Raw genomic sequence first — 20,254 nt, 5'->3', positions numbered from 1 at the left:
CTGAGGTCAACTCCACATTATGTGACTGCCTCATTCTCTTGTTGTAAACAGGAAAAAAAAAAAGGACTTTTTGTATAAATGTCTCTCATCTTTAGCAATTCCTTTAGCAATTCCTAGCAGCATTTCCTTGCACTCACCCTACTAATCATGAGGTTAAGGAAATACTGCTTGAAAGATGTGGTAATGACTTGAAACCCAGTACAAGCAGTAAAAAATTGCACTGCTTTAGGAAATATTGTCATTATCTTATAAGTACAGCATATCTGCATAGACTCTGTCTTAGCACAAATGGACCACGGAGAAGAAATTATATTACATCATCACATTACCATGTGCAGTTGGCCAGAATTTTGGGAGCTGTTCCTTAACTCCAGGATCAGAGAAGAGCAAAAAGGGGAAAGAAACAAGGGACAGGTAGAGCTGCATCATAGTAGAATGTTCCGTTTTTTAGAATAATTTTATTTTATCTGGGACAGTTTTACAGTGGTAGAGATATAAAGCCATCTTCTCCCAGTTTGGTCAAAGTTTCTATGGAATGAAGTTCTTTGCACACAGTTTATTCATGTGTTGAAGTAATTTGCTTGGCTGTATCCTAAAATAGCAGAGACATCTATTTTCCTTTACCATATGAAATTAGAGTAATTGCAACAGAGGCCAGGGCAATGCATTCAGTTTGGCCCTTTATGGTACTCATATCAAACCCTGAGCAATAGGGAAGATCTGTGGGACAAATAAAAGTGTGTTCATAACATCTGCCCTGGTAGGAGGCTCACCTGAGCTGTCTGCTCTGCAGTCACAGCCCCTTGAGCCAGTGGAGTTCATGGGCTGGGTTATCCACCCACACACAGGTGTGTACTGCTGAAGGTGTGTCACATTCACATTTTCTGAAAAATCCCTTCCCCCAGTTTTTCTCCTGGAGATCTGAGAAGCCTCAGAGAAAAAGGAAAAACAAATTCTTATCTCATTTGCTTCTCCTGTGTTTTGCTCACATGTGGAATGTGTTTGGAGATTGTTTACCAGCAAGTGATTGTTTCATTGGTTTCATGTGAATTATTTTGACTTATTGACCAATCACAGCCAAGCTGTGTCGGACTTCCAGGAGTCATGAGTTTTTTAATATTTTAATATTACCATGCTAGCCTTCTGTAAGTATCCTTTCTGTATTCTTTAGTATAGTTTAGTTCATTCTTTAATATAATATAGTATCATAAAATAATAAATTAGCCTTCTGAGAACATGGAGTCAGATTAATCCTTCCTTCCTGCCAAGGGGCGCCCCGCAAATACAATACAGATGAACCATTCCCTCAACCCCCCATTACTGCTTGGAATCACAGCCCTAGAATCACAGAATGGTTGTGGTTGGAAGGCACCTCAAAGATCATCAAGTTCCAACCCCTCTGCTGTGGGTAGGGACATCTTCCACTGGACCAGGTGGCCCAAGATTTGACCACACAGGGAACCTGCATTGGTTTGGGCACATACAGAGATGTGCACTATTTGATCTCAGAACTACTCACTGACTGCTGTAGGAATCCCCAGAAGGCATCCTTCCATGGAACTGAATGGTTTGAGGGTTTGAATTTGTTTGGTTTTATTCCATGAGGAAATTTGCTACATGGTGGAAATGACTCATTGATGGATATGCAATGCCAGATACATACACGGGAATCTGAGCTAGCAGCCAGGTTGGACATGCTTGATTTTTACCAATAAATGAAGAAAAATAAGTCCAAAATAACAGTGAAAATTTGGGGAACTCATATATCCTGCTTCATAATCCTTTGTAAAAACCAAGATATGCCTATGGCACATATGAATGTGTTAAAAACCAAGATATGATACAGATATGAATGAAGTGGGCTCTGAAATCTCTGTACAGTAACATATAGATATACACTATGCAATACCTGCTCAGAGCAGGGACATTTTGACAGGATTTAAGACCACCTTTCTGTGAATTGTAAGTCACAGAATATCACCCACTTGCCTGCAATCAGATCATGCTAAAAGATTACCTTGAAAACCATGGCAGAAATGGCTGGAAACAGCAGGGGACTGAGCAGCCACCACTCCTCTTGCTGACTTGTTTCAGCAATCCAATCCTTCTGCCTTTGCAGAGACTGGATGATCTTACCTCAACCCTAAGCTTGTCTCATGTTAACTGATAAGTTTTTTTTTCTGCACTGATAATTTTTCTCTTGGTGTATTCTCTTGGTGTTTTCTCCATGCCTCCAAGAAGCATCTCACTCTTCTTACCTAGTAACTACCTAGAAGCCAAATTTTCTAATAACTTCTTATTTCATTGTGAGTTATTTTCTTGCTGTCCTATTGTTTTTGGGTTTTTTCCTGTGGCTTTTCTTGCTTCCTGTGCATTTTTTCAGCGTCCCTTTAAAAACAGAGTTATCAGGCCAAGGTGTGGTACTCCAGTGCACACTGCTGCTACAAAACCAGGTAGAAATCACATCCCTTCTCTTACTCACTTTCCTCCCCTGTGTAAGTCTGATGACCACATCAAAGTCATTTCCCCCAACATCATTCTTAAGGTTCAAATTCATCTGTGCATCCAGTACCATCTTTAGGTCTGCTTTTGTCTGTGCTTCTAGGACTCAGCTGCCACCTTTATTCACTTGCATTTACTTTGAATGGCCCTAATTTACAAAAAGTTTCATCATCTCTTTCTTATTGCCTAAGCACAGAAAAAAATTAGGAGTTTGACAAGATTTATGCCATTGGGAATGTCTAGTTTCAGCCCCAAAGCTGCTCATAAAAACTTGGGTTTGGACCAATCTCTGTGGCATCCACTAAGAGATCTATTGCTTGACAAAATCTACTCACTAAAAAAAGTAAATAAATTACTAGCTGACAGTTAAATGGTTCTTTAATCCATTAATATTTGTGCTTCTGTGTTTTACAGGGCACATTTTGTCATAGTTTATTTAGAAAATTATGTGGTACTAAAATCCTAAAATATCTAGAGCATGTTCAAGCTATGCAGTTTACTGCCATATACAAAGTATCAGTTTTGTTAAATAAGAGCCATTTTCATATTAAGATGTCATTAACTGTCATTAATTGCAGTCCTAGCATTGAGCCTTGTTGTTGCTTTATGAACATGTCTCTTTTTAATACAAATAACTTGTTGGCTTCAAGCCGATCTTTGCATTGTCTTGTTTGTCTCCAACAAACATTGGCAGAGAATGAACATTTTTCCAGCCATTTGTAGTTTCCCCAGTATTGTGAGGTTAAAAGGAAACATCAGGGAAGCAGACACAGCCCCATCTTCACTTTAAGATGCCTGAGTCAAAGTTATCCAGACCTGCTGTTGTTTCTTGCTCTCTGAAGCACTGCAGGCTCAGAAGGTGTTTGTCATCCTCATGTGATCTCAGGGTGTCACCCCTCTGGCTCCCAAATCAGACTGGAAGCATGCCACCTCTGCTTTTACTGGCATTTGAGTTGTTCCTAATATACTTAGAAAACCCCTCCTTCTTAGTGCCTTTGGCCCTTTAAACTCTGGTCAGTGTCCAGCTTCTCTTATCAACCACCGAATCAGAGAGGAATCCCAAAACATATCCCCAACCTTGTCATTTGGAATATTGTTCTATTTTTTAATTTTTTGCACTTACTGCTTTTACTTGCCAATTGTACTTCCAGCTAACTAGTGTGGGGTATTTTTCTTGTCTGGTGTTTCAACACCATTTTTATCAATAAAGTCCAGCTGCTATCCCTGATGACTCTTGCTTTCCTTCCTTCTAGTGCATTTTCAGTTGTGATACTTGAGTTTATGGGCAAACCTCACTGTTTCCATTTCTGCTGTGAGAAATGCTGGACAAGTGACAAGAAGAGTTTGAAACTTCAGGAGGCAACTCCCAGTACACAGACACGTGGAGCATCCAAAAATAATAACTAAAAAATATAAATCAGTACAAGCAATCTATTGGTGATTTTGTAAATGCATCTACCAGAAGGCATCAGAGCAGTGCACAGGGTATTGGTTTGATTATTGGGATAAATAGGCCACTGGCTGACCTCTGTCACCACCTGGTTGTGTAACCACTTTCAACTTTTTCTCTGCATTTGTCCTTTGAAAATGAACAGATAACATTATAATAAATATCTATGTTTAAGAAGAGTTCAGTGAAGACTGCAGATGCAATCACAAATCTGATGTTCTTAACTGTTGAAGACTTAACTAGCAATGAAAAGGTTTTTATCTGCATATTTCCCCTTGTTTGTTTGCTTTTCTAACATGCAGTTTCCCAGGAATTTGGGTATTTTTACTGAAGGAAGAAAGCAGCTTTCTTTTCATACATTGCTGTTTGTTTGCTTGGTTTTCTAATATGCTGCTCCCATGGATTTCTCCTTTTTTTTGTGGTAAGGGAAGAATCCCACAATGTTTTTGCATCATTCTCCTCACTCAGCAGCAGCAGCAGAGCTCGAGCCGTGTCTGGAGCTCCAGAGCAGAGACAGAGCTGCTCTGAAGCCCTTGCAGGAAACCTCTGAGCCACAGCCTGCAGGTGTTGAGCAGTGCTGTGCTGCTGAGCCTGATGTGGTGGGCACAGGTGAGTTCACACAGAGATCTTGTCTTTTTTCCCTCCTGCTTTTATGTCTCTGTACCCCTGTCAGTGGGGTTCTACTGACACAGAACATGCTGTGGAAGACATGAATGTCTGTGGCCACACATTCACCTTCCAGCATTGTTAACTGGCTCACGGAATTTCCTTGAGAATCACCTGTTACAGAAAAATGTTGCTTTTATTACTAAAGTTTAGCTAAGGCAAATACATCTGGAATTCCACATAATAAAAGAAAAAGGCCAATCTCTTAACCCTGGCCTTCCTTGCAGTGAAACTTTTAAGGCCAGCAGACAGAAAGGCTCTTCTTGCATTTCTCAGAAAGATTAGAACAGTGCAGGAAGTCTGACAAATGTCTCTATAACTCTCCCTGTGCTATGACAAGGTTAAGTTAAATATTTGTGCTGCTCAAATCTTATGCTGCATTACCACTGAGGGGCTGAGCACGTTTATTCAGTGACCTACCAGCTGTGAAGGCAGTGCAGGGGACACAGGGAGCAGAGGAGGCCACTGGAATCTGTGGAGGATTTCTTTACTGATGATGGGATTACTCCTGGCAGGGCATGTTCCCCTCCATAAAGCTATCACTGGCTGATCTTACAAGGGCTGAGTGCCACCAGCTCTGTTCTTCTACTCTGGAACACTTTCTGGGAAACTACTAGAAAATGTGATTTCTTTAGTCATTCAAATTAATTACAGATTGAACATTTCTATAGGAAGTTCAGACTCGTGGCTGCATTTCCTTACAGCCCTCAGAATTTTTTTTTAATGGGTCTTGTTCTGAAGATGCTGGAAAATATGTTTTTACGGGAAATTCTCTCTTAGAGTTGCAAACAACCTGTTACCAACCTGAACTTCTGTGTTTGTCTCTCTGGTTTTTTGGGTTTTTTTTGCTGAGGCCACTTTCTGGTTCCACACCTAAGTTCTTGTTTTCAAGATGATTTCAGCTTGTACAATGCAAAATATGAATGACACCAGCAAGAGCCACATGACCTATTGGCTGCCCCAATCCTGGTGAGTTACTTGTCTGCTCCCACCCTTCCTTAGTGAATACTGGGGGATACCTTCCCTCTGTCAGGTAACACCACCCAAAATATACCTTCAAGTCCAGTCCCCTGCTCATTCACTTTGACTTAATACTGACTGTAACTTGTACTTTCTTTTGGAGTGAACTGTCTCTTCCTGGAAAACAAGACCTGTCATGGGGCACAATTCAGCTCAAGGTCCTTCCCACTAAACAGGACCAATCTGCAATGTACACAGCTCCAGCCCTCACACCAGCCCTGCAGCATCCTCCAACACAAGCATTCCTGCAAGGCCATGGAGTCTGATGGCCCATTCCATCCACACTCCCCTGGTCCACACAGGGGTCCACAAACTGCTGCAAGCAGCTGAAGCAGAACTAAAGCACAGGAGCTGGCAATGATATCTCAGCTGATGCCAGGAAAACACCAGTGCCAACTGCTGAGTCCTGTGACACCAGAGAGTGCCAGCCCTGAATGATGTGGGCACAAGGTTTCTGCACCATTTGTCTCTGGGCCCTTGTTCCCCCTTGAATGGCTGCAATAGATGTATTTGTATTTATAATACACCTGCAACCTGAAATGTCCTTGCCCATGCAACTTATGAAGTCTTCCCATCTGAGTCTCCTGTGTCTACTTCTCTAGGCTTAGGGGGGATTTAATCTTTAATTCTTCATAGATTATTTATGGTAAACATTTTAAGAGTTGAAATAACCAAACAACATATTTTAATCCATGTCTAACACACTTGAATAACCCACTTGATCTTTCACTAAGCAGCCACCTCCAGTAGTATAGAATTTACCAGTGTCCATAAATGGTGAAAGAGCCCTGGAATCCCCAACAGCCATCCAAACAACAAAAAAAGTCTGATTTTTTTCACAATGTGTAATGGGAATGCTATTTGAGATGCATCATACTCTTTACACACTGCAAGAAGCATCCTCTGTTACTTGAATCCCATCATTTTCCTTGGAAAAAGGTCATGGAAAAGAAACCCACAAACCTTATGTTTAAATAACACTGTAGGCCTGGCTGCAGCCCATGACTGTAATGAAAATGCCTAATTAAGGTTTCCAGTTTACCCCTAATTCCTCCACACTGCTCAAGTATTACAGGATGTGTCTCATGTTGTGCTCACAGGGAGATCCCTCAGGGGCTGAAGAATCCCCCCACACCCAGGCAGTTTGGGTCAATCAGAAAGTATTTTATTAGCTCTGAGTGATCTTTAATGTTATTTGAATACTGCAGTCTGGGGAGCAGACTCTAGCTTTTACAATAACATTCAAATAATTCAAGGGCAGCCTAAATATGGCAATGTTATTAGCAGAGCTGTTAAAGTTACTGCTTGAGTTTTTCCTCCTACCACTACCACATACAAAGCTAAAACACTAAACAAAGATCTTATGAGACAGGACTTTCTTACAACGTTTCTAGGTGACTTTGAACTATCACTTTGGGCCCCATTTAGCCCAATTAACTTTGATTTGAGGCTACCTACATTGTCAGAGGATGAGAAAGACAAGGTAAAAAAGGAGGAAGAAGCTTTCAGAGAGAAGCTCATTGTGCATTAAGGAGGATTGCCCAGGTGACCAGCCTTCTTTGAAAGTTCAGGAACCTTGGCCAGCTGTTTTCCTGCTTGAGGATGCTCAGTCCAGGCAGTAAACTAAATAAAAGATAATTGGGCATTTGTCTCCAGGCAGCAGATCTGTTACTGGTAAACATTTTCCTTTGTGTAATGGGGAACATTGCAAAAAATATTCCCTAGAGATCAAGGGACACTGCACCCAGAGTAGCTCAGCTGCTCCAGTGCAGTCCTGTCAGCAGGACATGATGTGCATTTGATCTGGAGCTCACACAGGGTACACTTCTCCTGGCCTGTGTGCACTACTTTCATAGGCTGTAAGCTCAGACCAGTTTCAATTGAAAGAAGGCAAATTTTGATTAGAAATTACAAAGAAACTCTTCCCTGTGAGGGTGGTGAGACCCTGGCACAGGTTGTCCAGGCAAGCTGTGGATGCCCCAGCCCTGGAGGTGCTCAACACCAGGTTGGACAGGGCCTTGAGCACCTTGGTCTAGTGGGAGGTGTCCCTGCCCAAGGCAGGAGGGGCTGGAACAAGGAGATCCTTCTGTTCCCTTCCCCCTCACACTGCTCTGTGATTCCAGGATGAGCAGCCTGTAATGGCATTGCCCTGGAGAACAGCACATCCCGGAGAAGCACAGCAGAACAGCTGGAGAAGAGCTGAAGCTTTGCTCTGGCTGCTCTTGTTAGTGCCTGGTTCATCTGGCCTGGTCCCAGATTATGGATTCTCCACTGACATCCTGCTGCTCATTGTAAATTGATATTTACCACACACACACTTCCTCAAGAGTAACCCAAGTTTATAGCAAATTAAATACCATCTAAATGTAAAATGTTTGCATTTGCAAATTTGCTTTGCTGCTATTTTAGCTTTTATTGACAATTGTATTTGTTTTTACAGAGACAGTGTTTTTCTTTTCCCATGTCCTACAGGATGGCTAAGAGAGACACAGAGGATTAACCCTTCTACATCCAGACACTGAAACTCAAAGCACACCCAGCCAAGCTGCTGAGCTGTAGACAGACTGCTCATGGGAAGACCACTATACCTGTGGGGGTTCCCAAAACCAAGAGCATCTTTGTACAGAGAGTTTTGCTAGAAGTTTGTGGCCTTGTAATAAACAGTGCAAAAATCCAGCATAATAAACTATTATTAGAACAAATATGATATCTTGGTTCTGGCAGCTTCCTCAGTGGGTGAATTTTCCTACCACAGACCTACTGACTCTAGAAAATAATCTCAATTTTGTAGCTAATTTCCATTTTGCAGGGGTCTGTAAACTGTGTCTACATCAGGTGTCAACCACATAGCCTGTAATTATTGAGATATGCTTTAAACTGGCTAGGACAAGGAGCAACGACCCAGAGATTTATTGTGGATTTGTTTTCTGAGGCAGACAAGCCATCCTACCCCTAGGCCATCCACAGGCTGCTACTAACAGCTGGAGGGGAGTGCTGGGTGGCATGGGACACAACTGGAATAGCTTTGGGGCTGGCAATTAAACTTTAGGGATGACCATGACACAGTAAGATCTATTCCCCTATTTTAACACTCCAGCTGTAGCCGCACAAACAAGTCTGAATCCAGCTTGATGTTCCTAATCCTGATGAGTGCCTGTAAGTTAGAATGGACACTAAAAATTCCAGAGGGTCATTCTTTATTAAGACCTCCTGTTCTTTCATGAGGCAGTGTTACTTCATGGCAGTTGAGGCTCACATTTTACAGGACATAAGACAAAGAGAGGTGGCTTTGCCAGGAATGGATGTGTTTGTTCCCCCTCCATGTATGCATCACAGATGTCTCACAAGACAAAAAGCTGAGACTGTTCTGCAGCAGCACAGATAATTTATGTTCCCCTTCCACAGTTAACTTTCCTTCCACAATCACAAAATATTTCCTTCTTTTTCCTCCTTAAAAAAAATATAAATTAAAAAAAAGCGCTGTTGGGATGCTTGGTGGGATGATGGAATGTCTGTTACACTGAAATAGGGAACTGTGCTGGCTCAATATTGGTGTGTGGAGTGCAACTTTTATGGAAGTTGTCATCTTTAAATGTTCAGCATCTGCTCCTCACACAAGATGCCCTCTGTCCCTGCAGAGTGAACACACAGACTGTGATGAAATATTTTGTGTTCTGGGGTTTAGAATGTCTCTTCTCTTAGGGCAGGATGTAATAAAAAATTAACCTATGGATGATTAGGAAGTGTTTAACAAGGGTGGGAAGGCAGGCAATGTTTTTTTACTCAACTGAAGCCCCATGATGGCTAAAATAAGCTTTTGTCCTGAAATGAAATACAGGCTTGAAGTTCAAAACTAGAACCTCTGCTGCCAACTTGCAATTCTGAGACCAAACTATGGGGGTTTACTGGAACCAAAGCAGCTCATGGCTTCCAAAATAAAGCACAAGCCCAGTCATGGGATGAGAAGTCCATCACAGACTGAAAGCATGAAAGATCTAATCATCAGATGTGATGACAAGGGGAAACACCCAAGGGTCAATCTCTTTTTTTCTCATTATAAGACTAGCTAAGGGCAACCATTTTTTGTGCTCTTTTTATTTTTGTTTCTGGATCATTGCTTATAGGGAATAGGATAGAAAGTTTTTCTATATGATTCTATGATTTATTGTTCTTGGATTTGTATTTATTTGGGCAAATGATTCATCTGTGACTAATTATATCTGCTTTATTGCCATAAACATGTTGTTCCAGAAGAGATTTTCTGTATTTCCTTTGTCTTCTTTACTGTGTAGTGAATATAAATTTTTCCTAAAAAAGCCGCTCCAGAATCTCACAGCTTTTGTTACTGAATATTTATTAATCACAAAAATTTTCTCAAGAACTAGGATTAAAATCTCCCTTAGCTAAATATCACATATAGCCAGAAAATAAAAGAAGATATGACTGCAATTGGTGTTGTTGTCCATGCTCCAAGTGCTGTTCTTTAATATCAAAGTTCCTTTAATAACACAGTGTCTCAGTCATGGCCTGGAGGATGAGCAGGTTACTGTGAACAGATTCTTTTTCTGCTAGTTCTTCCCCAGTGATCCCAGTTCCATCACTGATTCAGAGACTACAGGACAAGTCTAACATTGATATTGTTCCACACTCAGAATTTGCAGCTGTTTTTATTTTCCTGCCACATTTTTACACAAACAAATTTCCCTTTTCAACCGAACCTTGAGGGTTAGAAATGTACTTTTATTTAAAAGAACGGGCAAAGCCTTGCAAAATCACATGACCTCAAAGCTGTCTTTTGAAGGAAAAAAAAATTTGGGGTCTTTTAATGATATCATTGTTCTTCCAGGTCTATTCTCACCAGTTTGACAATCTGGTCCTTACACTCTTGCTAAACTTGACATAGGATGGAGATCAAGGCAGAGTTCATCAATCTGGCTACATAAAAGTTAAGATGTCTGAGCTGACAAAATCACCCTGTGTTGACATTCCAGAGTCACCAGAAGAAGATAAGGATTGGGAATTGAGCCAATTTATTTTAAACACTTACTTTAACATGAGAACAATTTTCCCCTGGGATTGACTGAAGAGGGCATGCAGCTCAGCCATTTGGAATACAGGCATAACAAAAGCATAATCTAATTAATGTAGGTGACCCTAATTATATTTTATATGCACTCAACAGAGCCCTCACAAGTCGTGGAGTGCCTTTCAGCATAAAAATGTTCTGAGAAAATACCAACCTTTGCTAAAGGCCAGAGCAGACACCATACATGAAAGAGTGCTCCAAAATAGCATTGAAGTGGACATAAACAATGTGTGTCCTCTGTGCAAGGACAAACTCCACCATCTCATTCCTGTCCTGTTCCTGAACTTTGGATGTTAAGGCCCTCTGGGATCTGATAATGAGGTCAAAATATTTCACTTATGAAATTAGTTCTTATAACACACATGGTCATCTTAAAAGAGTCCAGTGCTGGAGCAGTAGTGGAAGGGCAGTATATCCACGACGGAAACACCTCCTGAAACTGAGGATTGACTTTTCTCCCTCATGCAAGTGATTGCTGCTGGCAGTACATATAGATGCCAACATCTTTGGAAAACAGAAACCCACTGACAATCTTCACCACAATCTCCCCTGGTCTGATGCTGAGCTATGAATAGAATGTGTGCTTTCTTTCCTCATGCCAAGCCACAACAACGCACAATAATGGGTGCTTCCCATGTTATTCCTGCTGTGGGACAGACAGAGCCCAGCTCAGAAGGTTGTTTTTTTTTTTTCATGGTGAAAAAGCACAACCTTAATTGCCTTGAAATTGGGTCTAGAGGGAGCAGCTTCCTGTCTGAACCTGCTGTGCTAATTATAGTCCTGCAAGATGAAGATGAACTCTGACCATGTTTGCAGACATAGCTCAGAGGCAGCCCTTGGCCAGCAGCCAGTGGCAGTCTCCAGGCAGTGGATCCCAGAGCCCATGAATCACCAGGAGAGCAGATCCTCCATCTGTGCATTGACAGAGCAGATCCTCCATCTGTGCATTGACAGAGGAGAAAGAAAGTTGGCTGGACAAAGAGATTATAAACAAAATCAGTAACACAAACAAGGTGGGTGGAAATTCAGGAAGAGTGAAGATGGCAAATGAGCCTTGTGGAAGTATTTTTGTGTAACCACAACCTGGAAAATAAAGATTGTTTTATAATTGAGACATGAAATTGAAGGGAGTCCAAGTTCAGACTCTGGTTCCTGTAGACACTTGTTTCATATTTTTCACCATGTCAATGATCCTATGCTTCAGAGCTTAGAAAAGGCTTTGAAGAAGAAGTGCCAGGTGTCCTTCTCTCTTGCAAATGGGGAACTTGTAATTCCTCTCTACAGGTCTCATTTTTTTTGCAGGAGCCCTTCCCCCTCCCCCTCATGAAGGACAGTTCAAAGATGCAGACATATCTACAGACTTCACATTCATAACTTGTAAATAGAGATTGCCAGAAAACTCCAGGTTCTGAAGGAAAGAAAATATATGAAAAATAACTTTTAAAAAGTGATTTAAATTTGTCCAAGGTCTAATTTCCTGGGGTTTTTTCAGCAATGGAAAAAGAGCTGAGCCTTCTTGGATCCTTGGTAATTATCAGGCATCCCGAAACCATAGTTTGCTTAATGATTTAGATCCTATAACTGAGATTCTATATTTGAAATATAAATGGGAATTGTGTTATTTAAACATTTTGGATGCAAAAAATAATATCTTAGAGGGCATAAATGAATGAAGTTCTGTCAATCTATAAGAAATGTGTCTTTCCACATGGGTCAGCAGTGGCATGTAAACTATCCTCAGCAAGTTGTTCAGTTCCAAAATTCTTTGCCCTGACAAATCTGAGCACTATTTATCAATTCACCCAACTAAATCCATCTGACAGCAGCACGAGGTTCTGAAAGGTTTTGCAGCCAGGATGGGATTGCTGGGGTCTCTCCTGTTACCAGAGGTAACTGGGCACTGCCATCAGCACTGCTGACATGATGACAAGGGGAAACATCCAAATGCTTTTTTTGCTAAATTTGAAATTGGCTGTGTGAAAAACTGGAGTAAATGGAATGTTCAGCTTCCAGGTTTCCAGGTGATGTTAGTCACACTGGAATTAATAATGCTTAGAAACAAAATGCCTTCTTGCAAAAATACAAAGTTAACTCTGGAAGAAATTAAAATCTTTTCATTAAAGCAGGCACTGAACATAATTGAGAATACATCTGTTTTTATCACATGAGAAGCCCACAAAGCATCCAGCACTTTCAGGATTAGGGAACAAAAGGAATATATGGCCATCAGCACGATGGAATTTCCATCACAGCAGACAAGAAACCCATGTTTTCACATCTCAACACGAAAGAAAAAATGAACACATGCCTTGGAATCATGACACTGTGGTTGAATTTCCAAGAAATCTTAGCAGCTGTGATTGAGCCAAAATGCCCCAGGCCAGGAATCCTGATGTGAGCACATTAGATGAGGAGAGAGTGTTTGGGATGCTTGTGGCAAGGAACCTCTTCAGGCAGAGAGAGGTCAGGGGAGCTGCTCAGAGAGCAGGTCAGGCTGCTGAGAGCAGTGTGGAACCAGGGCTCCTCTCCAAGGGACTAACACAGAAAACAGAGGTTAACTAGAGAAAACAAGAACTCCTTGATATCATGCATTCAGATCTGGCTGATGTTTCTGAGCTCTAGGGCAGTCAGGTCGTAGACAATCTTCATTCTGAAGAAGAGACACCAAAACTGATCTCCAAGAGAAAGCCTGAGCAGGAAATTAATCTTTCAGCTGTGTTGTCTGCAATTCCTTGCCCCTTTCTTAGCTCCTTGTCTGTCTCAAACACTCAGATACAGCTCAAAGGAAAAATAACTTTTCATATTAAAAAAAAGACTAAGATGAAAGAATCAAATGCTGATAAATCTTTCACTTCAAATTTTTATTCAATATATATTCAGATCTCTGTCTTCAGGAGAGTGAAGGAAGGGGGAACTGGAGATAGGTAACATTTGGACTGGCATGTGCACAGTCCATACAGCAGATGGGACTGTTAGGATTTCATTTTGATAATTCATCCCAACAGAGAGACAAACTGAGCTGGGAAGTCCTCTGCTCACAGGAACATTTTAAAATCTTGTGAGATCCCTGAAGCCAGATTGGGGTGTCTCACAAGAATCCCTTAGTAGCTGCTAATGGGTTATCAGATTTTTAAGCCATGAGACTGCTGATCCATGAGGTGCATCAGCCCTGGAAGATGCCCTGGGCTGCTCTGTCTCTCCTGCAGGGGAACCTGCTGAGCTGGAGGCACAACCTCAGCCAGCCCCTGTGGGTGGTCATCCCCTTCAAAAGGCTCCAGAAAAACTTACTCCTGACATTTTGTAAATTATAGGGGAAAACCCAAGGTGTTATTAGTAAATATTAGAAAACGTAGTTTTCTGTAGTTACTTCTTTCCATTACCTACAGTGGCTGCAGCCCTATTAACAAATTAAATAAAACTGGAACTTATCTCTGACCTCCTACCCTGATGAATCTTCTGTGCAAGACAGGCAAGTTCTCATGTGTTTCCTGGCCCTGCATTGTCACCATCACCTCACATAATCCTCCTTTTCAGAATGATCAGTTCTGAGAGACAATAAATAATATCAGGGAACACAGAAAGAGACAAGATAAATGGTTTTTGGTCAGGATAAAACATTTCAAATTACTCTGTCGATGAAGATCAGAAAGGATTGAAGTCACCCAGACATTTGGAGTAGCAGTGAAACATCTGGCCCCAGACTGATGTTGATTTCTTGAGGGATGCTGAAATGAAGGCCTTTGAGTAGTTTGCAAAAACAAATAATACAGGGACTCCTGTTTGTTGGACAAAGATTTTTCCCCAGTCAATTAAAAAGGAAAAAAAGAGAGAAACTCACATTTTCTATTGTGCTTTTTGGTCTTTGGAACTGAATACAGAAAATACTCCACTATTTAAAATTAATAGCCTGGAGACTGAAAATTTCTGCCTTGGTCTTTGTGGTGGAAGAGTGACTGCATCCTCTGCAACAAAATCTCCCCAAACAGCCAAGGCCTTATGGAAGAATGAATACACTGCCACATCCTTCCTCTTTTTTCTCTGTTTGCATTTTGTGCAGCAGTTGGTTCTATCAACACTTCATTTTTCTTCATTGAGGATCAACCTTTTATCCCAAAGGAACCCTGAATGATAGCCTGAGCCTTTTCAGAGTTTTGAATGTTTGGATTCCTTCAGCAGAGAAGAAAAAATGAAAGAAAACTTCAGCTCTTCATCTGAAGGCTGTGTCTGACTCACCAGCTACTGGATGAAAATTTGGAAGGCTTTAAATTCTCCTGACAGTTTTGGCCATTAATAAGTGAGATGGCACATGCTTTTTTGAGACTGCCAACAACCCTGTCTGTCCAGGCTTTTGTCACAACTCTGTTGATTATTTTTATGGAACTTAAAACATTAATTTAATAAAGTTGTACACAAGAAGACTCTGGAAGGTAATAAGAAAACCCATCAGGTCTCTGTTTAAGGATATCTGTCTCCAAAGCCCTTTACAGCTCACCCCAATACTGGTGCAGAGCCTCCCAGTTCCTTCACTGGGATTTTGCTGTGGATTTATAAATTTCTGTGATATCTGCAATTTCCACAGGCATAAGCAAGTAAAGTGGTGTTGTCTAGAAGAGTGACAGAGAAACCTGGCACTGCTAAATTCTTTTAAAGTTTCCCTTCAGCTAGGAATGGTACTCTGTACTTGGGAACTTAAGATGAGAAGTCTTGATGCAGCTCTCAGCATCAGCAACTTCTTTCTGTATTCATCATATTTGCTGCCTGTCTACAGGGATTGACCCAGAGCTGTAATAAAAATTAATGTCCTTCACATGCCACCAGTTCCACAGGTTCAGAGCACAGCCAGAAAGAGCAGTGCCCAGTGAAGGCTGCAGCCACTGGGGCAAAACAAATACATGAGAGCAAATTAGATGGGCTGGCATTGTGAAAGATGAGGGGGTCAGTCTCTTTCTCCGGGCAACAATAGAGAGAACAAGAGGACACAGTCTCAAACTGCCAAGGGAGATACCGGCTAGAATTAAGGAGGAAGTTTTTCACAGAAAGAGTGATCAAATACTGGAATCATCTGCCCAGGGAGGTGGTGGAGTCACCATCCCTGGATGTGTTCAAAAAAAGACTGGATGTGGCACTTAGTGCCATGACCTAGTTGAGCTGTTAGAACATGGGTTGGACTCGATGATCTTAAAGGTCCCTTCCAACCTAGAAATTCTGTGATTCTGTGATTCTGTGATATGAGGAGATGATGATGCACAGGAGAAAGCTTTCAGAAAACCTTGTTTCTGGGCTGTTAGCTGGGCATTTAAAAATGATGTAAAGACTTCACAGTCATGGGGAGCAATTAACAATGTATCTTAGTAGGGTGACAGCATATTGGGGTAAGTGTATACATAGAAAATGTACTGTGTCCTAACAGAGACTAGCACAGCATCCCTGCCTAAGAATTGCTGAAAATGGTCTGCCTTGGGCTGTGGTTTAGAAGTTACTAACAAGTAGTATGGAACATGCCTGTTGCACATTGCACTTGGAGGAAGACTTGGCAAATAGCTCATTATTCATATCCCCTGTGTATCCATAGCAATATTGCAGTTGCACTGAGTCTCTGGTTTGTCTCATGGTGCACACCTCTGGAAGGAGACTTGCACAGACAGAGGGAACATTTTGTGTTCAACTGCTCACCCTGGTAAATCCTGGCCCTCCTTCTCCTTGTTTTCCCCAGCAGCACCTGCTGATGCTCTGACACGTGCTCTGAGTGGGGACATCTGTCCCCCTCCCATTGCCCCTGCACATCTCTGGTCCTTCTGGCAAAAAGCCAACACCTAAGTTACCAGTCAAATATCAGGATCTGATGTTTGATGTTTTTATCTCTTGCCCTGGTTCTGTCTGCACTGCAGCCCACACGGTGTTGGGGCAGTTGGAATTTTGCCCCAGCTGTTTCCAAATTAGCCATGGACCAGGCTCAGCCCTGCTGCCCTCCCCCTTTCTAAGGCTGGGGCTTGGTGCTCATGCAGTATCAGCAGGTTTGTTTTGCTCTTCACTGACCACTGCTGTCACCAGGGAAGACAGATTTGAAGCCAGAGAGATTTTAGCTGCAGGCTTTGGTGGGAGAACACCTCAGCTCTATTTGACTTTCTGGCTTTTTTCAAAGTATTAAGAACTTCAGGCTGCTTCCAGGGCCAGAAACTTTCTTGGCCAGTTGCAGGAAGTGTTCCTGATCTGGCTGCAGTACAAGTGGCCAGAATTTCACTTGGATGAATTGTTCTTGTTGGAAACAATGTCCCCAGTGTATTAGGCAAAAAAGGCTTTTCTTTTGATGTCAGCTGTTATGCAGGTTCTTTTATCTCAGCAGACTTTCATTCACAGACCTATTTACTGTGGTGGTTGAGTGAAAATGCTGATTGGGAATTAAAGAAGTTGTGTCTCAGGCAGTGCTGCAGAGCAGTTTGAATTTATTATCTTTTCCTTTATGCTATTACCATTAGATTTTATCTACTACCCCTAAATGTTGCTCTTAGGGGCTGTGAATCATCTGCTTTCTGCAGAGCTCCATTCCTTTAATCAGCACTAAACTAGGTCCCCAAGCACCTTTTAACATTAAAGTACTATATTATTTTAAATTTTCTTCCTCTATTTTATTTTTTTATTCACAATCATCATGAAATGTTAAGTAAATCTCAGGAAAAGTGGAAGTAGAATAGGTCTGAGATCCCCACAGCAGAAACACAAAACTCTTTTACTCATAGAAGGTAAAAAAAAATCTGTTAGGGTTTGCTGCAGTGAAGGACAGAATCACAGCACAGAAACCAGGATGGGCAGGGATGGAGTCCTTGCTAAGTGAGGACTCTCACCTGGAGAGAAAAAGGACACCTGGCTGGAGCTCTGCAGTGCACCCCAGCTGTTGGCTTTGCATCAGAGGCTCAGCTTGAAGGTGAGGGAGAAGAGTTGTCTAAAACCAATATAGACAGTGAGAAGAAATGGGATAGAGTGGAAATAAATAATTAGAGGTTAAAGAGAAGGGCAAAAGCAGCTGCAGAGGGCAAGAGGAAGAGTGGGCAGGAAAGAGGCTGAGTGCTGGCAAGCTCAGGCTCAGCAGCCCAGGGAGGGCTGTGGATATGGAGCAGGACTCTTCCAGAACAGCATTCCCTGTTGGCTCAGGGACTGTGATGAAACCAAAATCAGTTGGGGAATGTGGATTTCTTGATATGCTTCTGTGCTGGCAAAAGCATCACCATTATAGATGAAAAGTGCTTCTTTTTTGGAAGCAATAGGACTTCTTCTCCACCAGCATAAACTGATTTGTGCAGAAGGACCTGTCTGGGATAACTACCCCAGTTCCATTGTCCTCACAAACAAGATATTTTCCTCACACAAACCTGACCTATGGTAGCATCATGAGCAGGGTAGGAATGTAAGTTACCTTTTTTGAGGGTAATTTCTCACACTGTGTACCTTAAAATCTACCTGCCCTTCCACTTCAGCCCCATCCTGCAGCCCTCACAAGGTGACAGAAAAGAATTCAAGCAAACAAGAAAAGAAACCCATTTAGATGTGTTTGGGGGCTTACATTGGAGCAGCCAGCATCTCATTGGTGCTGAAATGAAACTAAAGTACTGTCCCCAGCTTTGGGTCACTGACAGGTACACACAAAGGGAGCATGAGGTCCTCCACCAGAACAGCCTGGTCAGCTGTGGAGAACTGCATGCAATGGAAAGGAATGAGAATAATAACAGGAAAGGAAAATTTCACCCAAAATAAAAGGTGGTGGATTAAAGGAGTATGTTAGATTTCTCTGGACAGATCCCAAGCACCTGATCCCTGGGAATCATACTCAAAATTTAGCTTTCTAGCCTTCCATCAAGCTTCATAAGCTCCAGTCTGTGAGACAATGGCCTGACTGAGAGCTAAGCATAGCCCAAGGGATCTATTTTTAGCATGCTAAAATGTTCCAAAAAAGGTGATAAAAAGGTGTAGATCTGCAGCTGGACTCCAGGATGGAAGATTGTGGGGAGGGGGTGGATGAAAAATGGCTTCTCAGAGAGAGTGCTCCTTTTGGAGCCTTTCTGGCATCTTGGCAAAGGAATAATCCATTCCCTCATAAACAGTCACCACTCTGAGTGCCACTGCTCTGAATCAGTGCAGCTTGCAGCCTCAGGCTCTGATGACATTTTTGACTTCAACTGAAAGGCAGGCCCATGGCTTTTCTGCCAAATCCAAGTGCCTCAGCCCTTGTTGAGGTGTTTATTACCAGGCATGAAAGGAGCAAACTGCCATGGAAGTGATCTGAAGCAAGCACTCAGAGTTTGCCTTCTCTCCTGCCAGCCAGCTGCTGTCTCTGAAAGCAGTCAGGCTTGTGATGGGGTTTTTGACAGTGTTGGCAGGGCCAGAAACAGCTTTTGAGGATGTTTTAACAGACATGGGAGCCTGTCTCCTGAGAGTGCTAGTCCCTGAGGAGTTCCTTGGGTGGTTGTGCAGCCCTTGCATCATCATGTCCTGTGATTCATCTCGCAGCCACAAGTTCTGACAGCCCAGGAGGCTGCAACAGAAACTGTGAGAAAACAGAGCTTTGGAACCACAGAAACCAGGCTGTCAGGCTCAACTCTGGCTGTTCTTGAAAGCCTTATCCATACCCACATCTTGTAGGGGTTGTGGACAATAATGAAAGGAAGGACTGCAGGTGCTAAGCTTAGCTAGCTCCCAGGGTGCTAAGTTAGGTGCCTAAACAGCTTTGTGAATTTGGAGAGAATGGGGAGATGACCCAGGGCTCTCTTCAGCACATGGTGGGAAGGGACTGCTTCCTTTTGGGATGAAAGGAAGAGTCATGTTGAGGTCCATCCTTCCCCTGTGATGAACATTGCTGGAAGCATCTCTACTTCTTCACCAAGTGCTGTTGGTCACCATCCCAGGCTGATCTACACCCTGTGAAACAGGATCTGACTTGTGTAACTGCCCTACACCTTGCTCTGCTATAAGGTAGCATTTTGAATGAACACCCATCATGAATTTTTTTTTGCACTTTAGACTGATCTGAGATGCTGAATTTAAATGGTGCTGCTTTGGCCTCTTCCTACAATAAACCAAGCAGTCAGTTGTTAGTTATTTGAGTGATCTTTCACCTTAACATGGCCTTTACCTTAGAGCTGAATCTCCCAGGTAGCCAGCATTTAGCCACTGACTTTTGAATTGCCACTCCAAAGAGCAGCTCTCAACTCATGCTTGTATTCCCTGTATTTTAGGATACAAGTACTGAGTAAACTCTTCAGAGCCAGAATAAATCCTGGTTTTGAGGTATCCAGCCAAAATCTTTTAAACAAAAGAATTTTCACTGAAAAATCATCCTACTATTATTTAAAATTGACAAATCTGATCAATTGTGATTGTACAATGTAGAAGAACACCAAGTCTCTTTGCTCTTGAACTTGGGCTCTCATTTCACTTAAGCTGACACATGCAGAGCAGGTCACTTTTTTCAGCAGTATGTGTAAAAAGCTGCAGTAAACTTGTTGAGACTCCTCTGAATTCTTTCCTGAATTTAAAAC

The sequence above is a fragment of the Serinus canaria genome, chromosome 2 (assembly GCF_022539315.1).
Source record: "Serinus canaria isolate serCan28SL12 chromosome 2, serCan2020, whole genome shotgun sequence".
In the NCBI taxonomy this organism is placed as follows: Eukaryota; Metazoa; Chordata; class Aves; order Passeriformes; family Fringillidae; genus Serinus; species Serinus canaria.
Note: the sequence above shows the minus strand (reverse complement) of the source record.